The following is a 21,339-nucleotide window of genomic DNA, read 5'->3' as shown; positions in this document are numbered from 1 at the left end:
ATATGCAAACTAGAGACACCCACTACCAGTTTCTGGCTGTTTGTATTGTTCTTATTTTTGACGGATATGAGGTTGTTTCTTTTACAGTATTTGTAAATATAATTAGTCCTTTTATTTACTTATTTTTATATTTATTTTATGTGGCCAGTCACTAATTCCTCTCCTGTGCCAAGCTTTTCATATCATAGTTTGCACTTGCAATCTACGTTCTCAGTTATTTGCTGGATGTATTTCAATGTCTGTCAATATAAAATGTATCAGATCCATGATGAAATGTAACAATATTATGAGAAGAAAAGTTGCTACTAACCACGTAGCGGAGATGCTGAGTCGAAGATAGCCACAAGAAAAAGATTTTCACTCTTAAACCACACTGTGTGGTTTCAGTTGCCTGAGACTGCAGTCGTGTCTGTGAGTTGCGTTTGCGTGAGTGTGTGTGTGCGTATGTGTGTCTATTGTTGACAAAGGCCATTGGCCGAAAGCTTTAAGTGTGAAAATATTTTTGTTGTGCCTATCTGCGACTCAGCATCTCCACTATATGGTGAGTAGCAACTTTTCTTCTAATAATACTAGGTCTACGACTTTGCTTCCGCCGTTTTTTCTCGAAGTTCGGGGCTTTATTGTGAAAAACTTACAAAAAACGCATGGGGGACTACTTAAAAAGAAACTAATATTAATGAATAAATGCAATAATTTTACTAGCTGTGTGACCAGTTACCAAGTTTGGTAACCGGTTGTCCCTCGCTATTATTAGCACGCAACCTGACTGTATAAAATAAAAATAAATAATGACATGGAATTTCCATTAACACAATTGATTATTTGAGTCCCCTGCAACAATAACAGCTACGAAACAACAAGGCACAAGTGTAACTGTTCTGTGTGTGGTAGTGTGACTCAAAGTACATGTATCCGGCTCGGTTCTTTCCCAATACGACAAAATAATTTAAATACCATTTACAATGAACTGATTGAAAACTCAGAAATACTGTAATTGCACAAAGAAACCACAATTACAAGTCTAATAAATGAACACGAGCCAGATGCTTTGCTGACTGTACTTGTGAGCAAGAGGGATTGTTATTAAAGAAAACTGCAATACTTTTTTTACCTCATTATATATTGACAAAAATATTCCATTGCACCAGCATCATAAATCAAAAGCCCATCTCCTTTCTCGAATATATTCTGACAGTTGCATCTTCTTCCATCTATACATTTCACCAACCGAACAGTACAACATTTGAGTCAACACTCAGGTCGTCTACTCTATCGCCCAACAGAACAACGAGTGCTCTCGACATCCTCTTAACTACTACAGCGCCAGTGGAGGCTGCGGAATAATAATCTTTGGCGCAATCTCTGGCGCTGTGACTCAGTGTAGCCCCCTTTAAAATTTATGATTCATAATTTTGCCCATCGCTAGCCACTACATTCTCCTATGTTTAAGATAACATACGAATCCCGTGGTCTAGGGGATGCCGGCACGGTAGCTCAGCGTGTTCGGTCAGAGGGTTAGCTGCCCTCTGTAATAAAAAAACTGAGTGAATGGATCAGTAACGAACTTTAATGGGCGTCAGGTGACGTCCGCCACGAACAATTGAAACGAACAATAACGAACAAAATGAGATAAAAAAAAAGGATAGTGTCTTTGATTCATAATAAAAACGTCTTCGCTCCCGGGTTCGATCCCCGCCACTGCCTGAATTTTGATAAATAATCAGCATTGGCGGCCGAAGACACCCGGCATAAGAAGTCAGCTTCATTCTGCCAACGGCCTTGTCAAAGAGGGCGGAGAAGCCGATAGAGGTTCAGGCACTCTCTTGTTCTAGGGGTGGGAAATTGCCCCTAAAGGCGGAAGAATCAGCAATGATCAACGACATGAGGATGCAGAAGGCAATGGAAACCACTGCATTAAAGACACGTAACGTGTATCCACAGGACATGTGGCCTGTAGTTGAAGAAGTGTCATGATGATCTCTCCATTGGCAAAAGATTCCGGAATAGTCCTCCATTCGGATCTCCAGGAGGGGACTGCCAAGGGGGAGGTTACCATGAGAAAAAGATTGAATAATCAACGAAAGGATAATGCTCTACGAGTCGGGGCGTGGAATGTCAGAAGCTTGAACATGGCAGGGAAACTAGAAAATCTGAAAAGGGAAATGCAAAGGCTCAATCTAGATATAGTAGGGGTCAGTGAAGTAAAGTGGAAGGAAGACAAGGATTTCTGGTCAGACGAGTATCAGGTAATAACAACAGCAGCAGAAAATGGTATAACAGGTGTAGGATTCGTTATGAATAGGAAGATAGGGAAGAGGGTGTGTTACTGTGAACAGTTCAGTGACCGGATTGTTCTAATCAGAATCGACAGCAGACCAACACCGACAACGATAGTTCAGGTATACATGCCGACGTCGCAAGCTGAAGATGAACAGATAGAGAAAGTGTATGAGGATATTGAAAGGGTAATGCAGTATGTAAAGGGGGACGAAAATCTAATAGTCATGGGCGACTGGAATGCAGTTGTAGGGGAATGAGTAGAAGAAAAGGTTACAGGAGAATATGGGCTTGGGACAAGGAATGAAAGAGGAGAAAGACTAATTGAGTTCTGTAACAAGTTTCAGCTAGTAATAGCGAATACCCTGTTCAAAAATCACAAGAGGAGGAGGTTTACTTGGAAAAGGCTGGGAGATACGGGAAGATTTCAATTAGATTACATCATGGTCAGACAGAGATTCCGAAATCAGATACTGGATTGTAAGGCGTACCCAGGAGCAGATATAGACTCAGATCACAATATGGTAGTGATGAAGAGTAGGCTGAAGTTCAAGACATTAGTCAGGAAGAATCAATACGCAAAGAACTGGGATACAGAAGTTATAAGGAATGACGAGACACGTTTGAAGTTCTCTAACGCTATAGATACAGCAATAAGGAATAGCGCAGTAGGCAGCACAGTTGAAGAGGAATGTATATCTCTAAAAAGGGCCATCACAGAAGTTGGGAAGGAAAACATAGGTACAAAGAAGGTAGCTGCGAAGAAACCATGGGTAACAGAAGAAATACCTCACTTGATTGATGAAAGGAGGAAGTACAAACATGTTCCGGGAAAGTCAGGAATACAGAAATACAAGTCGCTGAGGAATGAAATAAATAGGAAGTGCAGGGAAGCTAAGACGAAATGGCTGCAGGAAAAATATGAAGACATCGAAAAATATATGATTGTCGGAAGGACAGACTCAGCATACAGGAAAGTCAAAACAAACTTTGGTGACATTAAAAGCAACGGTGGTAACGTTAAGAGTGCAATGGGAATTCCACTGTTAAATGCAGAGGAGAGAGCAGATAGGTGGAAAGAATACATTGAAAGCCTCTATGAGGGTGAAGATTTGTCTGATGTGATAGAAGAAGAAACAGGAGTCGATTTAGAAGAGATAGGGGATCCAGTATTAGAATCGGAATTTAAAAGAGCTTTGGAGGACTTACGGTCAAATAAGGCAGAAGGGATAGATAACATTCCATCAGAATTTCTAAAATCATTAGGGGAAGTGGCAACAAAACGACTATTCACGTTGGTGTGTAGAATATATGAGTCTGGCGACATACCATCTGACTTTCGGAAAAGCATCATCCACCCAATTCCGACGACGGCAAGAGCTGACAAGTGCTAGAATTATCACACAATCAGCTTAACAGCTCATGCATCGAAGCTGCTTACAAGAATAATATACAGAAGAATGGAAAAGAAAATTGAGAATGCGCTAGGTGACGATCAGTTTGGCTTTAGGAAAAGTAAAGGCACGAGAGAGGCAATTCTGACGTTACGGCTAATAATGGAAGCAAGGCTAAAGAAAAATCAAGACACGTTCACAGGATTTGTCGACCTGGAAAAAGCGTTCGACAATATAAAATGGTGCAAGCTGTTCGAGATTCTGAAAAAAGTAGGGGTAAGTTATAGGGAGAGAATGGTCATATACAATATGTACAACAACCAAGAGGGAATAATAAGAGCGGACGATCAAGAACGAAGTGCTCGTATTAAGAAGGGTGTAAGACAAGGATGTAGCCTTTCGCCCCTACTCTTCAATCTGTACATCGAGGAAGCAATGATGGAAATGAAAGAAAGGTTCAGAAGTGGAATTAAAATACAAGGTGAAAGGATATCAATGATACGATTCGCTGATGACATTGCTATCCTGAGTGAAAGTGAAGAAGAGTTAAATGATCTGCTGAACGGAATGAACAGTCTAATGAGTGCACAGTATGGTTAGAGAGTAAATCGGAGAAAGACGAAGGTAATGAGAAGTAGTAGAAATGAGAACAGCGAGAAACTTAACATCAGGATTGATGGTCACGAAGTCAATGAAGTTAAGGAATTCTGCTACCTAGGCAGTAAAATAACCAATGACGGACGGAGCAAGGAGGACATCAAAGGCAGACTCGGTATGGCAAAAAAGGCATTTCTGGCCAAGAGAAGTCTACTAATATCAAAAACCGGCCTTAATTTGAGGAAGAAATTTCTGAGGATGTACGTCTGAAGTACAGCATTGTATGGTAGTGAAACATGGACTGTGGGAAAACCGGAACAGAAGAGAATGGAAGCATTTGATATGTGGTGCTATAGACGAATATTGAAAATTAGGTGGACTGATAAGGTAAGGAATGAGGAGGTTCTACGCAGAATCGGAGAGGAAAGGAATATGTGGAAAACACTGATAAGGAGAAGGGACAGGATGATAGGACATCTGCTAAGACATGAGGGAATGACTTCCATGGTACTAGAGGGAGCTGTAGAGGGCAAAAACTGTAGAGGAAGACAGAGATTGGAATACGTCAAGCAAATAATTGAGGACGTAGGTTGCAAGTGCTACTCTGAGATGAAGAGGTTAGGACAGGAAAGGAATTGGTGGCGGGCCGCATCAAACCAGTCAGTAGACCGATGACAAAAAAAAAAAAAAAAAAAAAAAAAAAAAAAAAAAAAAAAAAAAAGTGGGCGTCTTTTGTTGGGATCCATAAATCGATTCAATTTTGCACTTGTTCATATGATCGGAAGTGCTGGATGGTCAGACTGTGTGCCACTGATCGAAAAAGGTGGTAGTCAGAGAGAGCAACGTATGGAGAATAGGATTTCTCATTTCAACGTTTCCATGTATATTTTGAAGGGTTTTACGACACTGGGTCGAACAGTGCTGCTGGAAAATTACCTTTATGTGTCTATCGCTGTATTGTGGCCATTTGTGTTTCAGTGTTGGGCTCAAACGTATCGATTGCTTTCGATAATGATTTCCTGTGACTGTTTTCGTCTGTTTCAGTAGCTACGAAAACGGTCTATCTTCCACCGCCATGCCGGTCTTCGACATCAAAATCATCGTTCTTAAGGCATTGAAAACATTCTCTGCACGTTCTTCCACTACAAGTACCCTCACCATTGCTTTTACCTATCATTTTAAGAGCCACATCCGCAGATGCTAATGTTTTTCATGTATACCTTTCTTCGTCGATTCTGTGGAGTACCTTTTCATTTCTTACCACATTTGTCCACTTAATCTTCAGCATTTTTCTTTAGCAACACAATTCAAATTTTCGATTGTCTTCTGTTCTCGTTTTTCCACAGTCCATGTTTCAGTACCAAGCAATGCAGTACTGAAAACGTATAACCTCAGAAACTTCTTCCTCAAATTAAGTGTTATACTGAGGTGACAAAAGTCATGAGATAACACCTAATATCGTGTCGGACAACCTTCTGCCAGGTGTAGTTCAGCATTTCAACGTGCCATGGACTCAACAAGTTGTTGGAAGTCCCTTACAGAAATGCTGAGTCATGTTGCCTCTACAGCCGTCCATAATTGCGAAAGTGTTGCCGTTGCAGGATTTCGTGCGTGAACTGACCTCTCGACTATGTCCCATAAATGTCGATGGGCTTTATGTCGGACGATCTGGGTGGCAAAATCATTCGCTCAAATTGTTGAGAACGTTCTTAGATCAAAGGCGAACGATCATGGTTCCGTGACATGGCACGTTCTCGTCCATACAAATTCTGTTATAGTATGGGAACATGAAGTCCACGAATAGTTGCACATAACAATTTCCAGTCCATGACTCAGTCCACTCCATGTAAACACAACCCACACCATTATGCATCCACCAGCAGCTTTCGTAGTGCCTTCTGGACAACTTGGGTCCATGGCTTCGTGTGGTCTGAGCCACAGTCGAATCCGATCATCAGATATTGTCAACTGAAATCGGGCTCACCTGTCAGGTCACTGATTTCAGTAGCCCATGGTCCAACCGATATGGTCACTTGCCAGGGAGAGGCCCTCTAGGCGATGTCATGCTGTTAGCGAAGGAAATCACATCTGTCGTCTTCTGCCATAACACATTATCGTCAAATTTCGCCGCACTATCGTATGGGATACGTTCGTCTTACCATACTACTTTGATTTCTGCGGTCATTTCACTCAGTGTTGCTTGCCTTCTAGCACTGGCAGCTCTTCGCAGACCCTGCTGTTCTCGGTCGTTAAGGCTGTGGGCCACTGCGGTGAAGGTGGTGAGAGGTAATGCCTGAAATTTTTTACCCGCGGCTTACATTTGACACTGTGAACGCCGGTATGTTAAACTCCTTAACGATTTGCGAAATGGAATGCCCCATGCGTCTAGCTCCACTTCCACTGCTCGTTCAAAGTTCTTTAATTCCCATCGTGCGGTCATAATCATGTCGCAAACCTTTAAACATGAGCCGTGAGTACAAAAGACAGCTCCGCCGTACACTGCTCTTCCATACCTTGTGAAACTTATTTATTTAAATGTTTTTACTAGCACTGAAATAAGCGAGAAGGTGATACTTCTAAATATGATTTTACTTAAACTGCTGAATGCTTAATGTTCTTAAGCTGCTGAGTGAAACTGACTATACTGTCACTTTGCTTGTCATTATCATGTCAACACTGGCCTATAATATCCTAGTGAAACGCAATCTGAATGCTCAAAAAATGATAATCTGATTTCAAATAATTAATACAAAAGAATGGCCCTGAATTAGTAGCAATCCTAACAATAATCCATACATATCATAGGTCACTTACCTCACAAAAAGCTTCGTTACACGAACTACAGCAATGCCGCAAGCACCAATACTCCCAGATAAATAAAAGATTCTAAGTACTGAACGTTCTAACTGCTGATAGAAATGTGGTTAACAAAGGAAAGATTTTATTGCAGAGCAAACAGTGTATTTGCCTTAAGAATGTGACAACCAGTTCAAAAATTATATAATCATCAATAATAAAGTTCAATGGCGGATATTCTTTCAGGCCGTCCGCTCACGCTAATACTGCAAACCTCCAACACTGCTAATTATTAACCTCTAACCTCCATCACTGCTGACTACTCCCGCTCATCTTCCATCACTGCTGGCTGTTCACCTCCAACTGCCATCACCGATGACTGTTAACTTTCAACTCCTAGTGCGACCAGTCACAGAGTCTCTTAGAGAGTGCGCACAGCGCTTTCAGAGTTATTTATGCAGAGCGCTACATAGCGCTGTCAACATGTTGTTGTTGTGGTCTTCAGTCCTGAGACTGGTTTGATGCAGCTCTCCATGCTACTCTATCTTGTGCAAGCTTCTTCATCTCCCAGTACCTACTGCAACCTACATCCTTCTGAATCTGCTTAGTGTGTCATCTCTTGGTCTCCCTCTACGATTTTTACCCTCCACGCTTCCCTCCACTACTAAAATGGTGATCCCTTGATGCCTCAGAACATGTCCTACCAACCGATCCCTTCTTCTGGTCAAGTTGTGCCACAAACTTTTCTTCTCTCCAATCCTATTCAATACTTCCTCATTAGTTATGTGATCCACCCATCTAATATTCAGCATTCTTCTGTAGCACCACATTTCGAAAGCTTCTATTCTCTTCTTGTCCAAACTAGTTATCGTCCATGTTTCACTTCCATGCATGACTACACTCCATACAAATACTTTCAGAATCGACTTCCTGACACTTAAATCTGTACTCGATGTTAACAAATTTCTCTTCTTCAGAAACGCTTTCCTTGCCGTTGCCAGTCTACATTTTATATCCTCTCTACTTCGACCATCATCAGTTATTTTGCTCCCCAAATAGCAAAACTCCTTTACTATTTTAAGTGTCTCATTTCCTAATCTAATTCCCTCAGCGTCAGCAGACTTAAATCGACTACATTCCATTACCCTAGTTATGCTTTTGTTGATGTTCACCTTATACCCTCCTTTCAAGACACTGTCCATTCCGTTCAAATGCTCTTCCAAGTCCTTTGCTGTCTCTGACAGAATTACAATGTCATCGGCGAACCTCAAAGTTTTTATTTCTTCTCCATGGATTTTAATACCTACTCCGAATTTTTCTTTTGTTTCCTTCACTGCTTGCTCAATATACAGATTGAATAACATCGGGGAGAGACTGCAACCCTGTCTCACTCCCTTACCAACCACTGCTTCTCTTTCATGTCCCTCGACTCTTATAACTGCCATCTGGTTTCTGTACAAATTGTTAATAGCCTTTCGCTCCCTGTATTTTACCCCTGCCTCCTTCAGAATTTGAAAGAGATTATTCCAATCAACATTGTCAAAAGCTTTCTCTAAGTCTACAAATGCTAGAAACGTAGGTTTGCCCTTCCTTAATCTAGCTTCTAAGATAAGTCGTAGGGACAGTATTGCCTCACGTGTTCCAACATTTCTACGGAATCCAAACTGATCTTCCCCGAGGTCGGCTCCTACTAGTTTTTCCATTCGTCTGTAAAGAATTTGCGTTAGTATTTTGCAGCTGTGACTTATTAAACTGATAGTTCGGTAATTTTCACATCTGTCAACACCTGCTTTCTTTGGGATTGGAATTATTATATTCTTCTTGAAGTCTGAGGGTATTTCGCTTGTCTCATACATCTTGCTCACTAGATGGTAACATACAAACACATAAACAGCCTACTTACACTTGCGTACGCGATGCTACATCCATCCGTATATGTGCATATCGTTATCCCATAACTTTAGTCACCGCAGCGTATGTTTGATGCTAGTAGACTTCTCTTGGCCAGGAATGGCATTTTTATCGTGATAGTCTGCTTCTTATGTTCTCCTTGCTCCATCTATCATGCATTATTTTTTTGCATAGGTTGCAGCGCTCCTTGACTTAATTTACTTCGTGATCACCAATTGTAATGTTAAGTTTTTCGCTGCGCTTATTTCTGCTACTTCTCATTACTTTCGTCTTTCTTCGATTTTCTCCAAGTCTATTGTTCATTACATTCAACAGATCCTGTAACTGTTCTTTACATTAACTAAGGACAGCAGTGTCATCAGCGAATCTAATCAGTGTTATCCTTCCACCTTGAATTTTAATCCAGCTATTGAACATTTCTTCTCCTTTCTTTTCTTTAGAAAATGTTTGCATTTCTTTTTTTAGAAAACATTTAAGTACTAGTTATAAACTTTTAAGTGCTTCATAATAAAGATATTGTTTGGAAGATAGAGTTAATTCTTCATTTACAGATTTTCAGGTAAAGAAAAATTCCGGATGTTCTTAGAACTAGTTACATAATGCGTGGACAGTTAAGCTGTACGTGCTTCGTCATAAGACGACCGAACTCCAGGTGGCCAGGTGGCACTACCGTGAAGGAAGACCATCGTGTTCGGCGTATGGCTCTGGCATATCGTGCTGCACCTACAGCAGCAATTTGAGCAGCAGTTGGCACTACAGTAACACAAAGAACCGTTACAAATCGGTTACTTCAAGGACAGCTCCGTGCGAGACGTATATTCCACTGACCACATAACACAGCCATTTGCGACCTCATTGATGTCAAGTGAGAGCTCATTGGAGGGCAGGGTGGAGATCTGCTGTGTTTTCTGATGACAGATGGTTCTGCCTCTGTGGCAGGTGTGACCGGGTGTTGATTAGAAGGAGGCCAGATGAGAGCCTATAACCAGCATGCATGCGTGCCAGACACGGTGGACCAACACCTGAAGTTAAGATCTGGGGTGCCATTTCGTATGACGTGGTTATCCCACGCACCTCAACTGCAAAATTGGTGATTCAACCTGTCGCGCTGTGATATAGGAAAGGCATTCCAGGCGGTGTTTCCCAACAGGATAACTCTCGCCCGCATACCGCTGGTTTAATCCAACATGCTCTACAAAGTGTTGACATGTACACTTGGCTTGCTCGTTCACCAGATATGTCCTCAATCGAGCACGTATGGGACATCATCGGACGACAACTCCAGCGACATCCACAACCAGCGTTTACCGTCCCTGTGCTGACCGACCAAGTGCAGCAGGTATCGAACTCCATCCCACAAACTGACATAGGGCAGCTGTACAACACAATGTATGCACATTTGCACGACTGCATTCAACATTCTGGTGGTTACACCAATCTTTCACATGTGCAGTGGCTTATGTTATGATGAGCACGAACGCGTCTCGCCAATGTTGACTGGTGGCAAACGCTAAATAGAAACATATAAATCACTGCAGGTTTGTCAGTAACGTTGAAAAGGTTCTGGCTGCATGGTCTCAATCTGCAACGACTAAAATAATTGGAAGTCGTTGTTACAAAATAATATATATTGTACTTAACTGGCTGTACAGGATTCTTCTTGCCTGCATACATATAATTATAAACAGGTAGCTATTGAGGCCTCACTTAGGCCATACGTTACCAAGCGCGTCGTTAGAGGTTGTTTCCTATCAGCTGAAGGCTATGCTATTTTACTACTTGACGTCCCGAGCAAGAGTGGACGAGAGCTCGCTAGAAACTCGATACAAGCCGCGGAGCGGCGCTTGCGGCACTGGTCGTGGCTCGCGACTCCAACGATACTAATACGAACCGCGGTCGACAACTGCAACAAGTGTGGTATCGAACATTGATACCACAGCTTATGTCGCGCTTACATTAACCTGTGACACTGACAATTTAATCACTTGCATATGTTACGTAGACAAATGTACTCCCGCAGTTTCATTCCTCTGTATTAATTATGTTTTGATGTGGGTTTTTTCTATCAATGTATTTTCTTCCTCGGTAGGAGAGAATATTACAGTACTGAAGTCGGAAGAGCCAGGAACTGAGGAAACACAGTGAAGCTTTTACTCGCCAATCAAATAAACACAGAAAATAAAACCCTTCCGTCGGTGGAAAATGTTGATGGTGACCTATATTTGCAATCATCGTTGTGACTAATTATTTGGTAAAGGTTAAATTAGCAGCTGCCTCGGTCAGAATGAATTTTTCACTCTGCAGCGAAGTGTGCGCTAATTTGCAGCTTTGTGTCAGATAAAAACTACATACCGGAATGGGACTCGAACTAGGGACGTTAGCCTATAGCTAGAAAGTGCTCATTGATTGAGCTGCCATCTGGAGCAGTCCTCATGGTATTAAATGAAACAACAAGTTTACTGTTACCAGTCACCGTTTTATTTATTTACACGACGCGTTTCAAAGGTTTAAACCTCCATCATCCGGTGGATTTACATTAGTTAGTATGACATTTGTGTGTGTGTGTGTTGTGTTACGCTTTTTTGGAGGAACTTGTGGCACTGCCTAGTGGAGAAACAAGACATTATTTCAGAACATGGTTTTGGATTTCTTATGACAAAAAATTAAACTGAAATCTAATGGTAAACATTAAATAAGTGAACTAGAGTACCTCCAGTGGTCACAGGTTCCTTTCACTGTCGTAACACATCACATGTATACTGTCACATTTGTAAACAAATATGGCGCCTGGAATCTGCTGGGTGCAAGGTTCGTATAGCAGAAGAGAAGACATTATCGCAAAGTGCAAAGAATATAAAACGTAACAACATTATTACAGAATAATGGTTTAAAGCATTTTGAGGTGTTTGTTTTGAGATGTAGAACATATGTGTGTGCACTTCAGGTGGCATATAAATCCAGTTTTGACAAGTTAAAACAGCTTAACATTCGTACTCGTTTATACAATCAGGTCAAATGTTAAAATGGCTTATACTTCATACTTGTTAATAACAATCAGGTGAAATGTTACAGACTTGAAGTACGATAATCACATTGGCTACAGCAGTAAAATCATACACAGATGACACTATTTGATTGGGATTAATAGACAGATGTGAGAGGGTGGAGGCAGAAGGAGAGGAAGAGAGAGAGAGAGAATGTGTGTGTGTGTGTGTGTGTGTGTGTGTGTGAGAGAGAGAGAGAGAGAGAGAGAGAGAGAGAGAGAGAGAGAGAGAGATAGAGAGAGAGAGGAAAGAGCGATTCTATGAGAGCAAACATTTACATGGCAAGGCGTCTTAAGATTACCTATTACATATATTAGCTGCCTAAAGGTTGGGGTAGTACGTTGGATAATCCTATAAAATATGCAGATATACAATTTTTGCCAGTAGTTGATGTACATGCAGTTTAAAGCTGACAAGGGGTACAAGCTGTTGGTGTGATGAATTATCTGTAAATGATCTCAATCTCCTGTACTCTTGGTGGCTGTCAATATTTATGGTAAATATTAAGGTTTGTGCACGTGTGTGTGTGTGTGTGTGTGCATTTTAAGAATGTAGACAGTTGCTGAAAACAGAGTGATACTATTGTAAGTATTGTCATTTTTGTCATTTAAGATGGATTCTGGTTGTTTCATTTGATGTTTGTATATTTGGAGTGCTTAGAGGATGTCTAGTTTTCTGCCTTTTGGTTGGATGTGTAGGATACTAATACTTGTGTTGTTAACATGGTGTTTTGTTTCGTGCAGGTGGGTAGCTGTAGCTGATGTGTGGTATTTTTTGTTCTGCCATGTGTTCCTTGAATCTAATCTCAAATGATCTGTCACTCTGACCTATGTACAAGCAGTCACAGTCCAAAAATTCAGTTTTGTTTACACCTGTGTGATGAAGTGGGTTTCGTGTGCCGATGTTTTGGGGTAACTTATATCCAACCTGTTGTAAAGGATATGCTTATGCCTTTTCGTTTGAAGATCTGGTATGAATCTGGTATGAAATGTTACCTAGAAAGGGGATTGTATGGAAGATGTTATTTTCTTTTTGTTTTTTTGTGTTGTGATTGCTTTGCCATTATTGAGTGTTTTAAGGTGTCTACTATGGAGCTGTTATAGCCATTTTCAATAGCTGTTTGTTTTATTATTTCAATTTCATGATCACATTTGTCTTCAGAGATGGTAGTTGGATAGCTCTATTAATCGTGTACCGGAATGCTGCCATATTGTGTGCTGCGGGGTGACAAGAGGAGTTGTGGATTGTGGTATGTGTTGCTCGCATTTAGAGTCCTCATGGCTTTACTTCGGGCGTTAACTCTTCTCCTATCCTACAAACTACTCAAAAGTTCTGCAAGCCTTATGGAACTACCACTCCCGGAAGAGAGAATGTACACAGGGAATGGCCTAGCCACAGCTTTAGGGATTGTTTTCGGAATGAATTTTCAATCTTTTGTGGAATGTGCGCTGTTATAATATTTCCAGGACGATCAAACTGAATGCCTGACTGGAAAATCCTGTCGGTGTGGCCGAGCGGTTCTAGGCGCTTCAGTCTGGAACCGCGCAACCGCTACTGTCGCAGGTTCGAATCCTGCCTCGGGCATGGATGTGTGTGGTGTCCTTAGGTTAGTTAGGTTTAAGTAGTTCTACGTTCAAGTGGACAGATGACCTCAGATGTTAAGTCCCAGAGTGCTCAGAACCATTTGAACCATTTGACTAGAAAATGGACTCAGGATCTTTGCTTATCCGGGGAAGAGGTCATTGACTGAGATTTCTGAGCACAATTCACAACTCACTCTCACCGAAGGTACTGTGCTTGAATAACTCAATCAGGGAGCAGTTATCCACTGTAAGCAAAGGTCCTAGGGTTGAGTCCTAGTCGAGCAAAAAGTTTTAATCTCCCTTGTTACTGGACCTTCTGCATACTGACGCGAAATATAATGAACTCCGATTAGTACGCAAAATACATCGTGTAGTGGTGTGCCCTTTAGAAGACGGGTTGTGGGCAGTGACAAAAAAAATCAGCGTACCATCTGAAACTTCTTTATAAAATTTTGTGCTTATATTGCTGAGTGAAATTGACTATACTCTCTCTTTACTATTCTTTATCATTTCAACACTGACCTACAGAATTGGCCCTGACTAATACAGCTCAATCTTTTACTATTCATTAATTACTCACAATATTCAACGGTCACACGATTAATGAAACATCCCCCAGGCTGTGGCTAAGCCATGTCTCCGCAATATCCTTTTTTCCAAAGGTGCTAGTGCTGCAAGGTTCGCAGGAGAGCTTCTGTGAAGTTTGGAAAGTAGGAGAAGAGGTACTGATGGAAATAAAGCTGTGAGGACGGGTCGTGAGTCGTGCTTGGGCAGCTAAGTTGGTAGAGCACTTGGCCGCCGAAGGCAAAGGTCCCGAGTTCGAGGCTCGGTCTGGCACACAGTTTTAATGTTCCAGGAAGTTTCAATAACAGAGCACACTCCGCTGCAGGGTGAAAATTTCATTCTATGCTTCTTGCGATGAGGTAATTTCTGTCATTGGCTAACGATAAAAACTATGTCAAGTGTTCAAGTGTTCAAGTGTTCATTTGTCAAATACAAAAGTAAAGTGCTATGCGCATAAATGTTGTAGTTATTACTCGCATTGTCGTGACATTGTAAGTACTATGCTGTAACGTACTGTTGTGTTGCGAAAATACCTGTCTCACTGTAGCTATACCACAAAAGTCATTACCAAAACATATTTTACTTTCCAGAAGACATAGAAAAACTGTACAGACATAAAACAGATACAGCGTAAAACAAATAATGAAAATTGTGTTACTCCCTAGTAGCATCCCAGTACAGTCGTGTAGCTGTCAAACAGACCAAATGCTGTGTCATCTGTGACCTCTCAGAAAGTACTTTACATAAAAAAATGTCTTTTAAAGTAAACCAAAATGTTGCAGTAAAACCTCATTATCAATATGTGTTCCAAGAATGTGGACTTCACAATCGTGACGTAATCGTGCAACTAACAAGGACAATGTACACACACTGAGACTGTGTCGTCTATTCCCTATAAAAGTGTACTCATATAATTACTGTATTAATTAATATTCATGCCAGCTACGTCGTCAGTTTCGTAGGCACGTTCTGTGGCTGCCCGTGGTGCGAATTATTGTCTATTATCCCTTTGCTGTCGCGCGTCATTTCTGAGATTTGGAGATCTAACTTCTACAATTTCAACCTGTCGAGAGGGCCCTGCCCTATTTGAATCACTCTAGTTCTGATTAAATTCAGGTCTGTCGTCATGACTATAGCGTCTGTCGTCTTGTCGGTAATTTCAGGAATTTCTTTCTTGTCTGTGAAGTGGAGCAGAATTTCTCCTGAAATCGTAATTACGACGTGAGCTGTTGCTTCTGAAGTCATTTTGTTTCCCTTGATAATAATTGTTCTGGTTCCTGTATTGTCTATTTCTACAGCGGTGTCTGTCATAGTCGTAGCTACGGAACTGTAATCTTACTCTGTACCTATTATTATCCTGCCAATGGTTGTCATACTGGTGGTGTCTGTTGTGATCACGATTTGCGTTATAAGAATAACCTTCTCGTGTCTGGTTATTATTTCTGTCGTCACGGAATTGATGGATGTGACCTGTAATTGTTGTTTTCCTATTTTCTCATCCTGCGAGTGTCTAAAAATGGTTCAAATGGTTCTAAGGACTAGGGGACTTAACATCTGAGGTCATCAGTTCCCTAGGCTTAGAACTACTTAAGCCTTACTAACCTAAGGACATCACACACATCCATGCCCGAGGCAGGACTCGAACCTGCGACAGTAGCAGTAGCGCGGTTCCAGATTGAATCGCCTAGAACCGCTCTACCACAGCGGCCGGCCCGCGACTGTCTGTGTCGTTTTCAGTTCTTGTAAAAGTCCCTGAGAAGCCTCGATATCATCCTTACAGCGTCCAGCCAAAATAACATGTCTTAAATTTTCAGACAACTTAATTAAGCAAATGCGAATGAGTTCTGAAGGGCTGTATGGGTTTGACAAATACTGATTTTTGTGTAACATCTCTTCAAAATATTTTACAGGAATGGAAAATTCTGGTTGTTCGAAATGTTTCATGATTATAATGCTATGTTTTCCTCGATCTTGAGAAGCCTGAGACCAATATGCGGAAAGGAAGGCATGATAGAAATCTCCTTCACTGTGACAGTTGCAAATTACCGATCGCATTCTTACAGCTGGTTCATTTTCTAAATAGCCACACATAAATTCTAATCTGTGCTCTGATCACCAGTTAGGAGGAAAACAATGAGAAAACTGATGAAGCCAAGCTTGTGGATGTATTTCATTACTGCGTGCCGGAGCGAGACTCGAACTCAAGACCTTTGCCTTTCATTAATTACTCACAATATTCAACTGTAACGCGATCTGACTGCTTAAAAATGATAACCTGAGTTCAGATAATCAATACAAAAGAATGGCCCTGAATAAGAAGAAATCCTAGCAATAACCTATAGATTAAATAAGTCACTTATCTCACAAAAATCTCCATTGCCCGAACTACTGCAACACAGCAAGCGCCTAGAACCGCTCAGCCACACTGGCCGGCGCTTAACAAGTGATAGTGACGTTGAAGTAGGTGTGGAGTCATGTAGTCCATTATCCTTGTCCGATAGGGAGCCACAAATGCTGTCTCCAGTGAAAAGTAGTATAGGACGACCATTGTCCAAGGGGTGGATACTAATCACTATTACGTCAATGTAAAATAATACGCAGAAGGGAGAACAAGACGCACTTGTTACAAAAACTGGTGCTTGCGCATTGTAAGGCTGTTCTGCACAATTTACAGGATGTGCATAACAGTAAACTACTACGTTACACATATCAAACTGAACGTGGCATAGATTACAGTAATTTCAAGGAAAGCAATGGATGATGCGTAACTTCATACAGCGCTACAAAACTGGAAGACGTAAGAGCGTAATTTCAACTTGACGATGTACAGCTAACTACGGAACAGGTCCCAAAATTCGTAGATGTGATAATCAAACTTATGCTATAGTTCCTAAAGAATCTGTTTTCAACTCCGATCACGTATCAAGACCAACTACCGTCAGTGCCTTAATGCATTCGTATACAATTACGTTGACTGTTATACTGGATCGTAAATTAGCTGGAAAGTTATTTATTGTGCTGCGAGAAGTTGGACGTGCTCTGCCTCCTACGATTCTTTCTCGTATGCGTGATCTTTCAAGAGCAGTCGGAAATATTTACGTCACAGCAAACACGAGTGGGAAGAAGGGAATAAGAGAGCTAAAACTACGCTATGAATCCGCTTTTGGCCAATATCTGGTCCAAGTTACGTGCTTTTGCTTGATTCCTGGTCTGCGTACGAAAATCCTTTAGAGCAAACGATCCCTCCCGAAGAATGGTAACTTTGGATTCATACAACCTGGAACCATTGGACAAATTCAGCCTCTGGATGACTGTTTCTTCCGACAGTATAGAACGTATTATCGCACTGTGTGCAGCTACGCACGATAGCCAGTTTCACGATAAGCTCCATGAAAGGCTGTTTGTCATTCGGATGCTTGTCAACACATTCCATCAGTTCCCATCACCCAGTTAGACCAACATGACTTTATATACATCCTTTAAGAGCGTCTATATAGCTGAACCTCTTGCACCATTTATAACTCCCAAGGAGTCCGCCTTTGGTCTTGATGGCGCCCACCTCTGTGATAACTGTGGCACGCCATTTTTCATTCCTTGTTCATGGTTCGAGTTACCAGTTTGCTTCCAACATTTCTTGAATGTTGACCATGTCTATTTTGCGAAGTGTAGCACATACGTCGCACAGAGGGTGATCTCTGCCCCTCCCAGACACAGATTTTCTGTCACCCTCTTGATGTACATGGTGAGTCATTAGCAGCTAATATTTTTTCCGCAGATGGAGCTGTGTTAGCTATGGCACTATGCTATCTGCTGGCGGACGACGTTGAAACCATTATCACGACATCTAGTGTCCCTCAGGTGTCATATGCAACCATCAGATCAAATCCGACGTCGTCTTTCCATGTGTAGCACATCTCTGATCAGACACAAATTCTGAACGTATACCACACTCTACTGATACCCTTCTCAATAGCCTCATTACTCATGGCATCTCACCATTCCCTGTAAGAGTTCGCGCTTGGTGTGCATCAGCACTTTAGGGACCACTGGCCATCATCGCTGTAGCTACATATGTGGTGTCTGTTCTGTCAGACATGTCTGAAACAGACATTTTGATCCCGCAGTCACGATGAATCAAGACAAAAAGACGTTAGCTGCCAGTGGGCATGGATTTGTAACAACAGCGCAAGCTGATAATTTGTGCTGGGCTGGGATTCGAACCTGTGTCTCCCGCTTGACAGACAGATGTGTTGACTGTTATGCTATCTGAACACAGTGGTCACGACAATTCCACGGATTACCCTAACATGCTTCCTTCCCATAAGTGTTCGAGCTTGGTGTGCATCTGCACTGAAGGGGTCATTTGCCGTCATCACTGTAATTATATTTGTGACGTCTGGAAGAACATACACCTAATATACAGTAAAGCGTTTTGCATGTGGTGAAAATACGACGATGTCGCTCTTCAATGACAGTATACTGGCAGTAAGTTATTACATCTTTTGCTTTCCTTTGATTTCTGTTTTTTGCTTATCTGTATTTACTTATGGTCAATATAATAATCGTAGTTTTGTGTAGTTGTGTTGACCATAGGGGCCTGGTGTTGGTTGCAGCAAATAGTGAATAATTATAGCGAATCAGTTGCTTATCTTGGTTTATTTTTTGCACCCACTTGTTAAGTTAATAATGGATAGAAACAAGTCATCTTTTATTTATGTTATATATGGATGTATTTTAGCACAAGTTCTGTTGTATATTATCTTCTTTCAATATGGGATAGGTTTATCATATTTCTGTTGGGGTGACATACTATTTTGATCTCTTGTGTCATAAGACTCCTGAAATTATTGTTCTTGAAATTGAAATTTATTACAAGTGCCATGTATTGTAATATACTCGTATCTTTACTAATAATAAATCTGTGAAAGTGTTGTGTCAGTCTGTCTGTTTGAACACGCTAATCTCTAAAACTACTGGACGTATTTTATGGGGTTTTCACAGATTACATAATCGGAGCTGGAGACATCATCTACTCGTAGGCTTTATTTAATTAAAATCGGATCACGAAAAAAAGATACCGTAATTTAAAGTTCTATTTCGGATTATTATAAATGCGAAACTACCTTTGTCTGTTAAGTTTTCATGATTAAATCGCACAATCGGTTTCGATGAAATCTCGTATGGAGGTAACCTGAAGTCTGAGGAAGAACATAGGCGGATTTGTAAAGAGTGTAGTAGAAGATGCGAGTTACAGAGGAATATTTACTCTTTGAAAAAGCTATATGCTTTTTGACTTTTGAACTTGATTATGGATGTGAAAATGTTTTAGTTGATTTTTACGTTCTGGCTGATAAGATTGAACATAATGAATTCAACGCTTTGCAGTCCTCAAAGTGTTTAGTTCATATTTCCATACTAACATGATTAAATGCGCGAGTAACTCTGTGTCTCAGGTCTCCAAGACTAAACTGCTAGACCAATTTAGAGTATGGAGATAGCTTGAGCCCTGAAGCAAAATACTCGCTTCGTCAGAAAGTAAAAAGGAGACTCCATTAGAGAATAAAATAGGATATGGAACATTTATTTATTTATTTGAAGTAAACTGTTGCACAACGTACGTGTTGTGTTCTGCGCAACTACCTGAATAACACGATACACAGATGCACGTTCCTCCCCCTGCCAATCTGCACATTTTGTTAGGTAGTGACACTGTACGTCCCGCCATATCTCGTCTTGGGACAGTTGGAGGGAGGATGGCCACATATAACAAGCTGTGCTTACATAAAGAAGCAGACACACGAGGGCAACTGAAGGTATTGCATGTACAACAACTTACTCAGTATCACTCATCATAATACAACTACTTACATTCAAATTCTGCCGCTGATAAAAGTTAGTTGTTTAATGAGGCAATTTTATAAGCCCACACCTATACAACCCACAGCCAAACTCCACTCCACCCAAATTCTGCACGTCACACTAATGCAATTTCTGTTCTGTTATCTTACTTTCTGTGTAGATAAGTAGAATTTTATCTTCCCTTTCGGGTCAGTTCTAGTGCCAGATACTACCCGTCGTCCTTGACCAATGACGTAATGTGTGATGTTATTTTGTTTGTACCGCAGATTGCTGTCGATGAACGTGAAATAATTTCTCCGAATTTCCTCGTTACGCGCTTACATTAAAAATTCGATGTAGATCGTTTGTTTTCATCTCGTAATTTGTTTTCGGCATCTCTTATTAATGAAAGTAGTCGTGATTTATAAGTAGTCGTGATTTATAAGGTCTTGATTTCTGATGCTGTTGGTTATGGATGAGTCAGTGGTTTTGATCAACTGTAAAATTTTTGTAAAATTTTTTTGTATTTAGGGTTGTACCAAATCGGACAAAGGAAGTCTTGACAAAAGTGGTTCAAATGGCTCTGAGCACTATGGGACTTAACGTCTGAGGTCATCAGTCCCCTAGAACTTACAACTACTTAAACCTAACTAACCCAAGGACGTCACAGATATCCATGCCCGGGGCAGGATTCGAACCTGCGACCGTAGCGGTCGGCGGAAGTCTTGACATCTTTAATAGAAGAGTATGTGGAAGAAGATTTGTAATCACGTCGATTGGGTTTGCTTCGTACAAGGGGTTGGGTGAAAGGGGTTATCACCATTTGGTCTTGAATCACAATAGTCAGTTTAAAGGTGAGGCATGTACCAATACTATCAGGGGGTATGGGGGGGGGGGGGGCTGTAAAATCTGTTGTCGGGCGGGAAAAGAGAAGGCTTTCTGTGTTGCAAGGCCATTTACATGAATATTGTTGGAGGAACAGTATTCCTAAAGGTTATTGTTTATTTCTTGCGTTTATGAAAGTAGTCAGCAAATTGTACAAGCCTCGTTTTCTTAGTTAGGTGTTGGTGGATCTGATACTCTTTTCTTGTTTTACGCTGAGTTTTTTTATGTTACTGTGTTGTGCCAGTGCTACTTTTTTAGTTTCTCTGGAGGGAGGTTTTTCTGTCGTTTTAATATTTTCTGGTTACAAAGGTGGGCCGAGGCGTATTTCTGTGTCTTTGCGGGAGGGTTTATGTTATTGACTCGTAGTTTAATTTTTTTTAATGTTTTAAAATGTTGTGTCTGACTGAGGGCGTGTGGTAGGGAAGAACTGATTTGGGTGGTACCTCATTC

General features: G+C 41.1%; 1 protein-coding gene across 1 annotated transcript in view; it reads left to right on the top strand.

Moving 5' to 3' along the window:
• The window catches only part of LOC126285103 (uncharacterized), an 84,300-nt gene that overhangs the window by 20,505 nt on the left and 42,456 nt on the right, over nt 1-21,339 (top strand). The gene's annotated exons all lie outside the window — the stretch shown is intronic.

Source organism: Schistocerca gregaria, chromosome 8 (assembly GCF_023897955.1).
Source record: "Schistocerca gregaria isolate iqSchGreg1 chromosome 8, iqSchGreg1.2, whole genome shotgun sequence".
NCBI lineage: Eukaryota > Metazoa > Arthropoda > Insecta > Orthoptera > Acrididae > Schistocerca > Schistocerca gregaria.
Note: the sequence above shows the minus strand (reverse complement) of the source record. Positions and strands in the feature narration are given on the sequence as shown.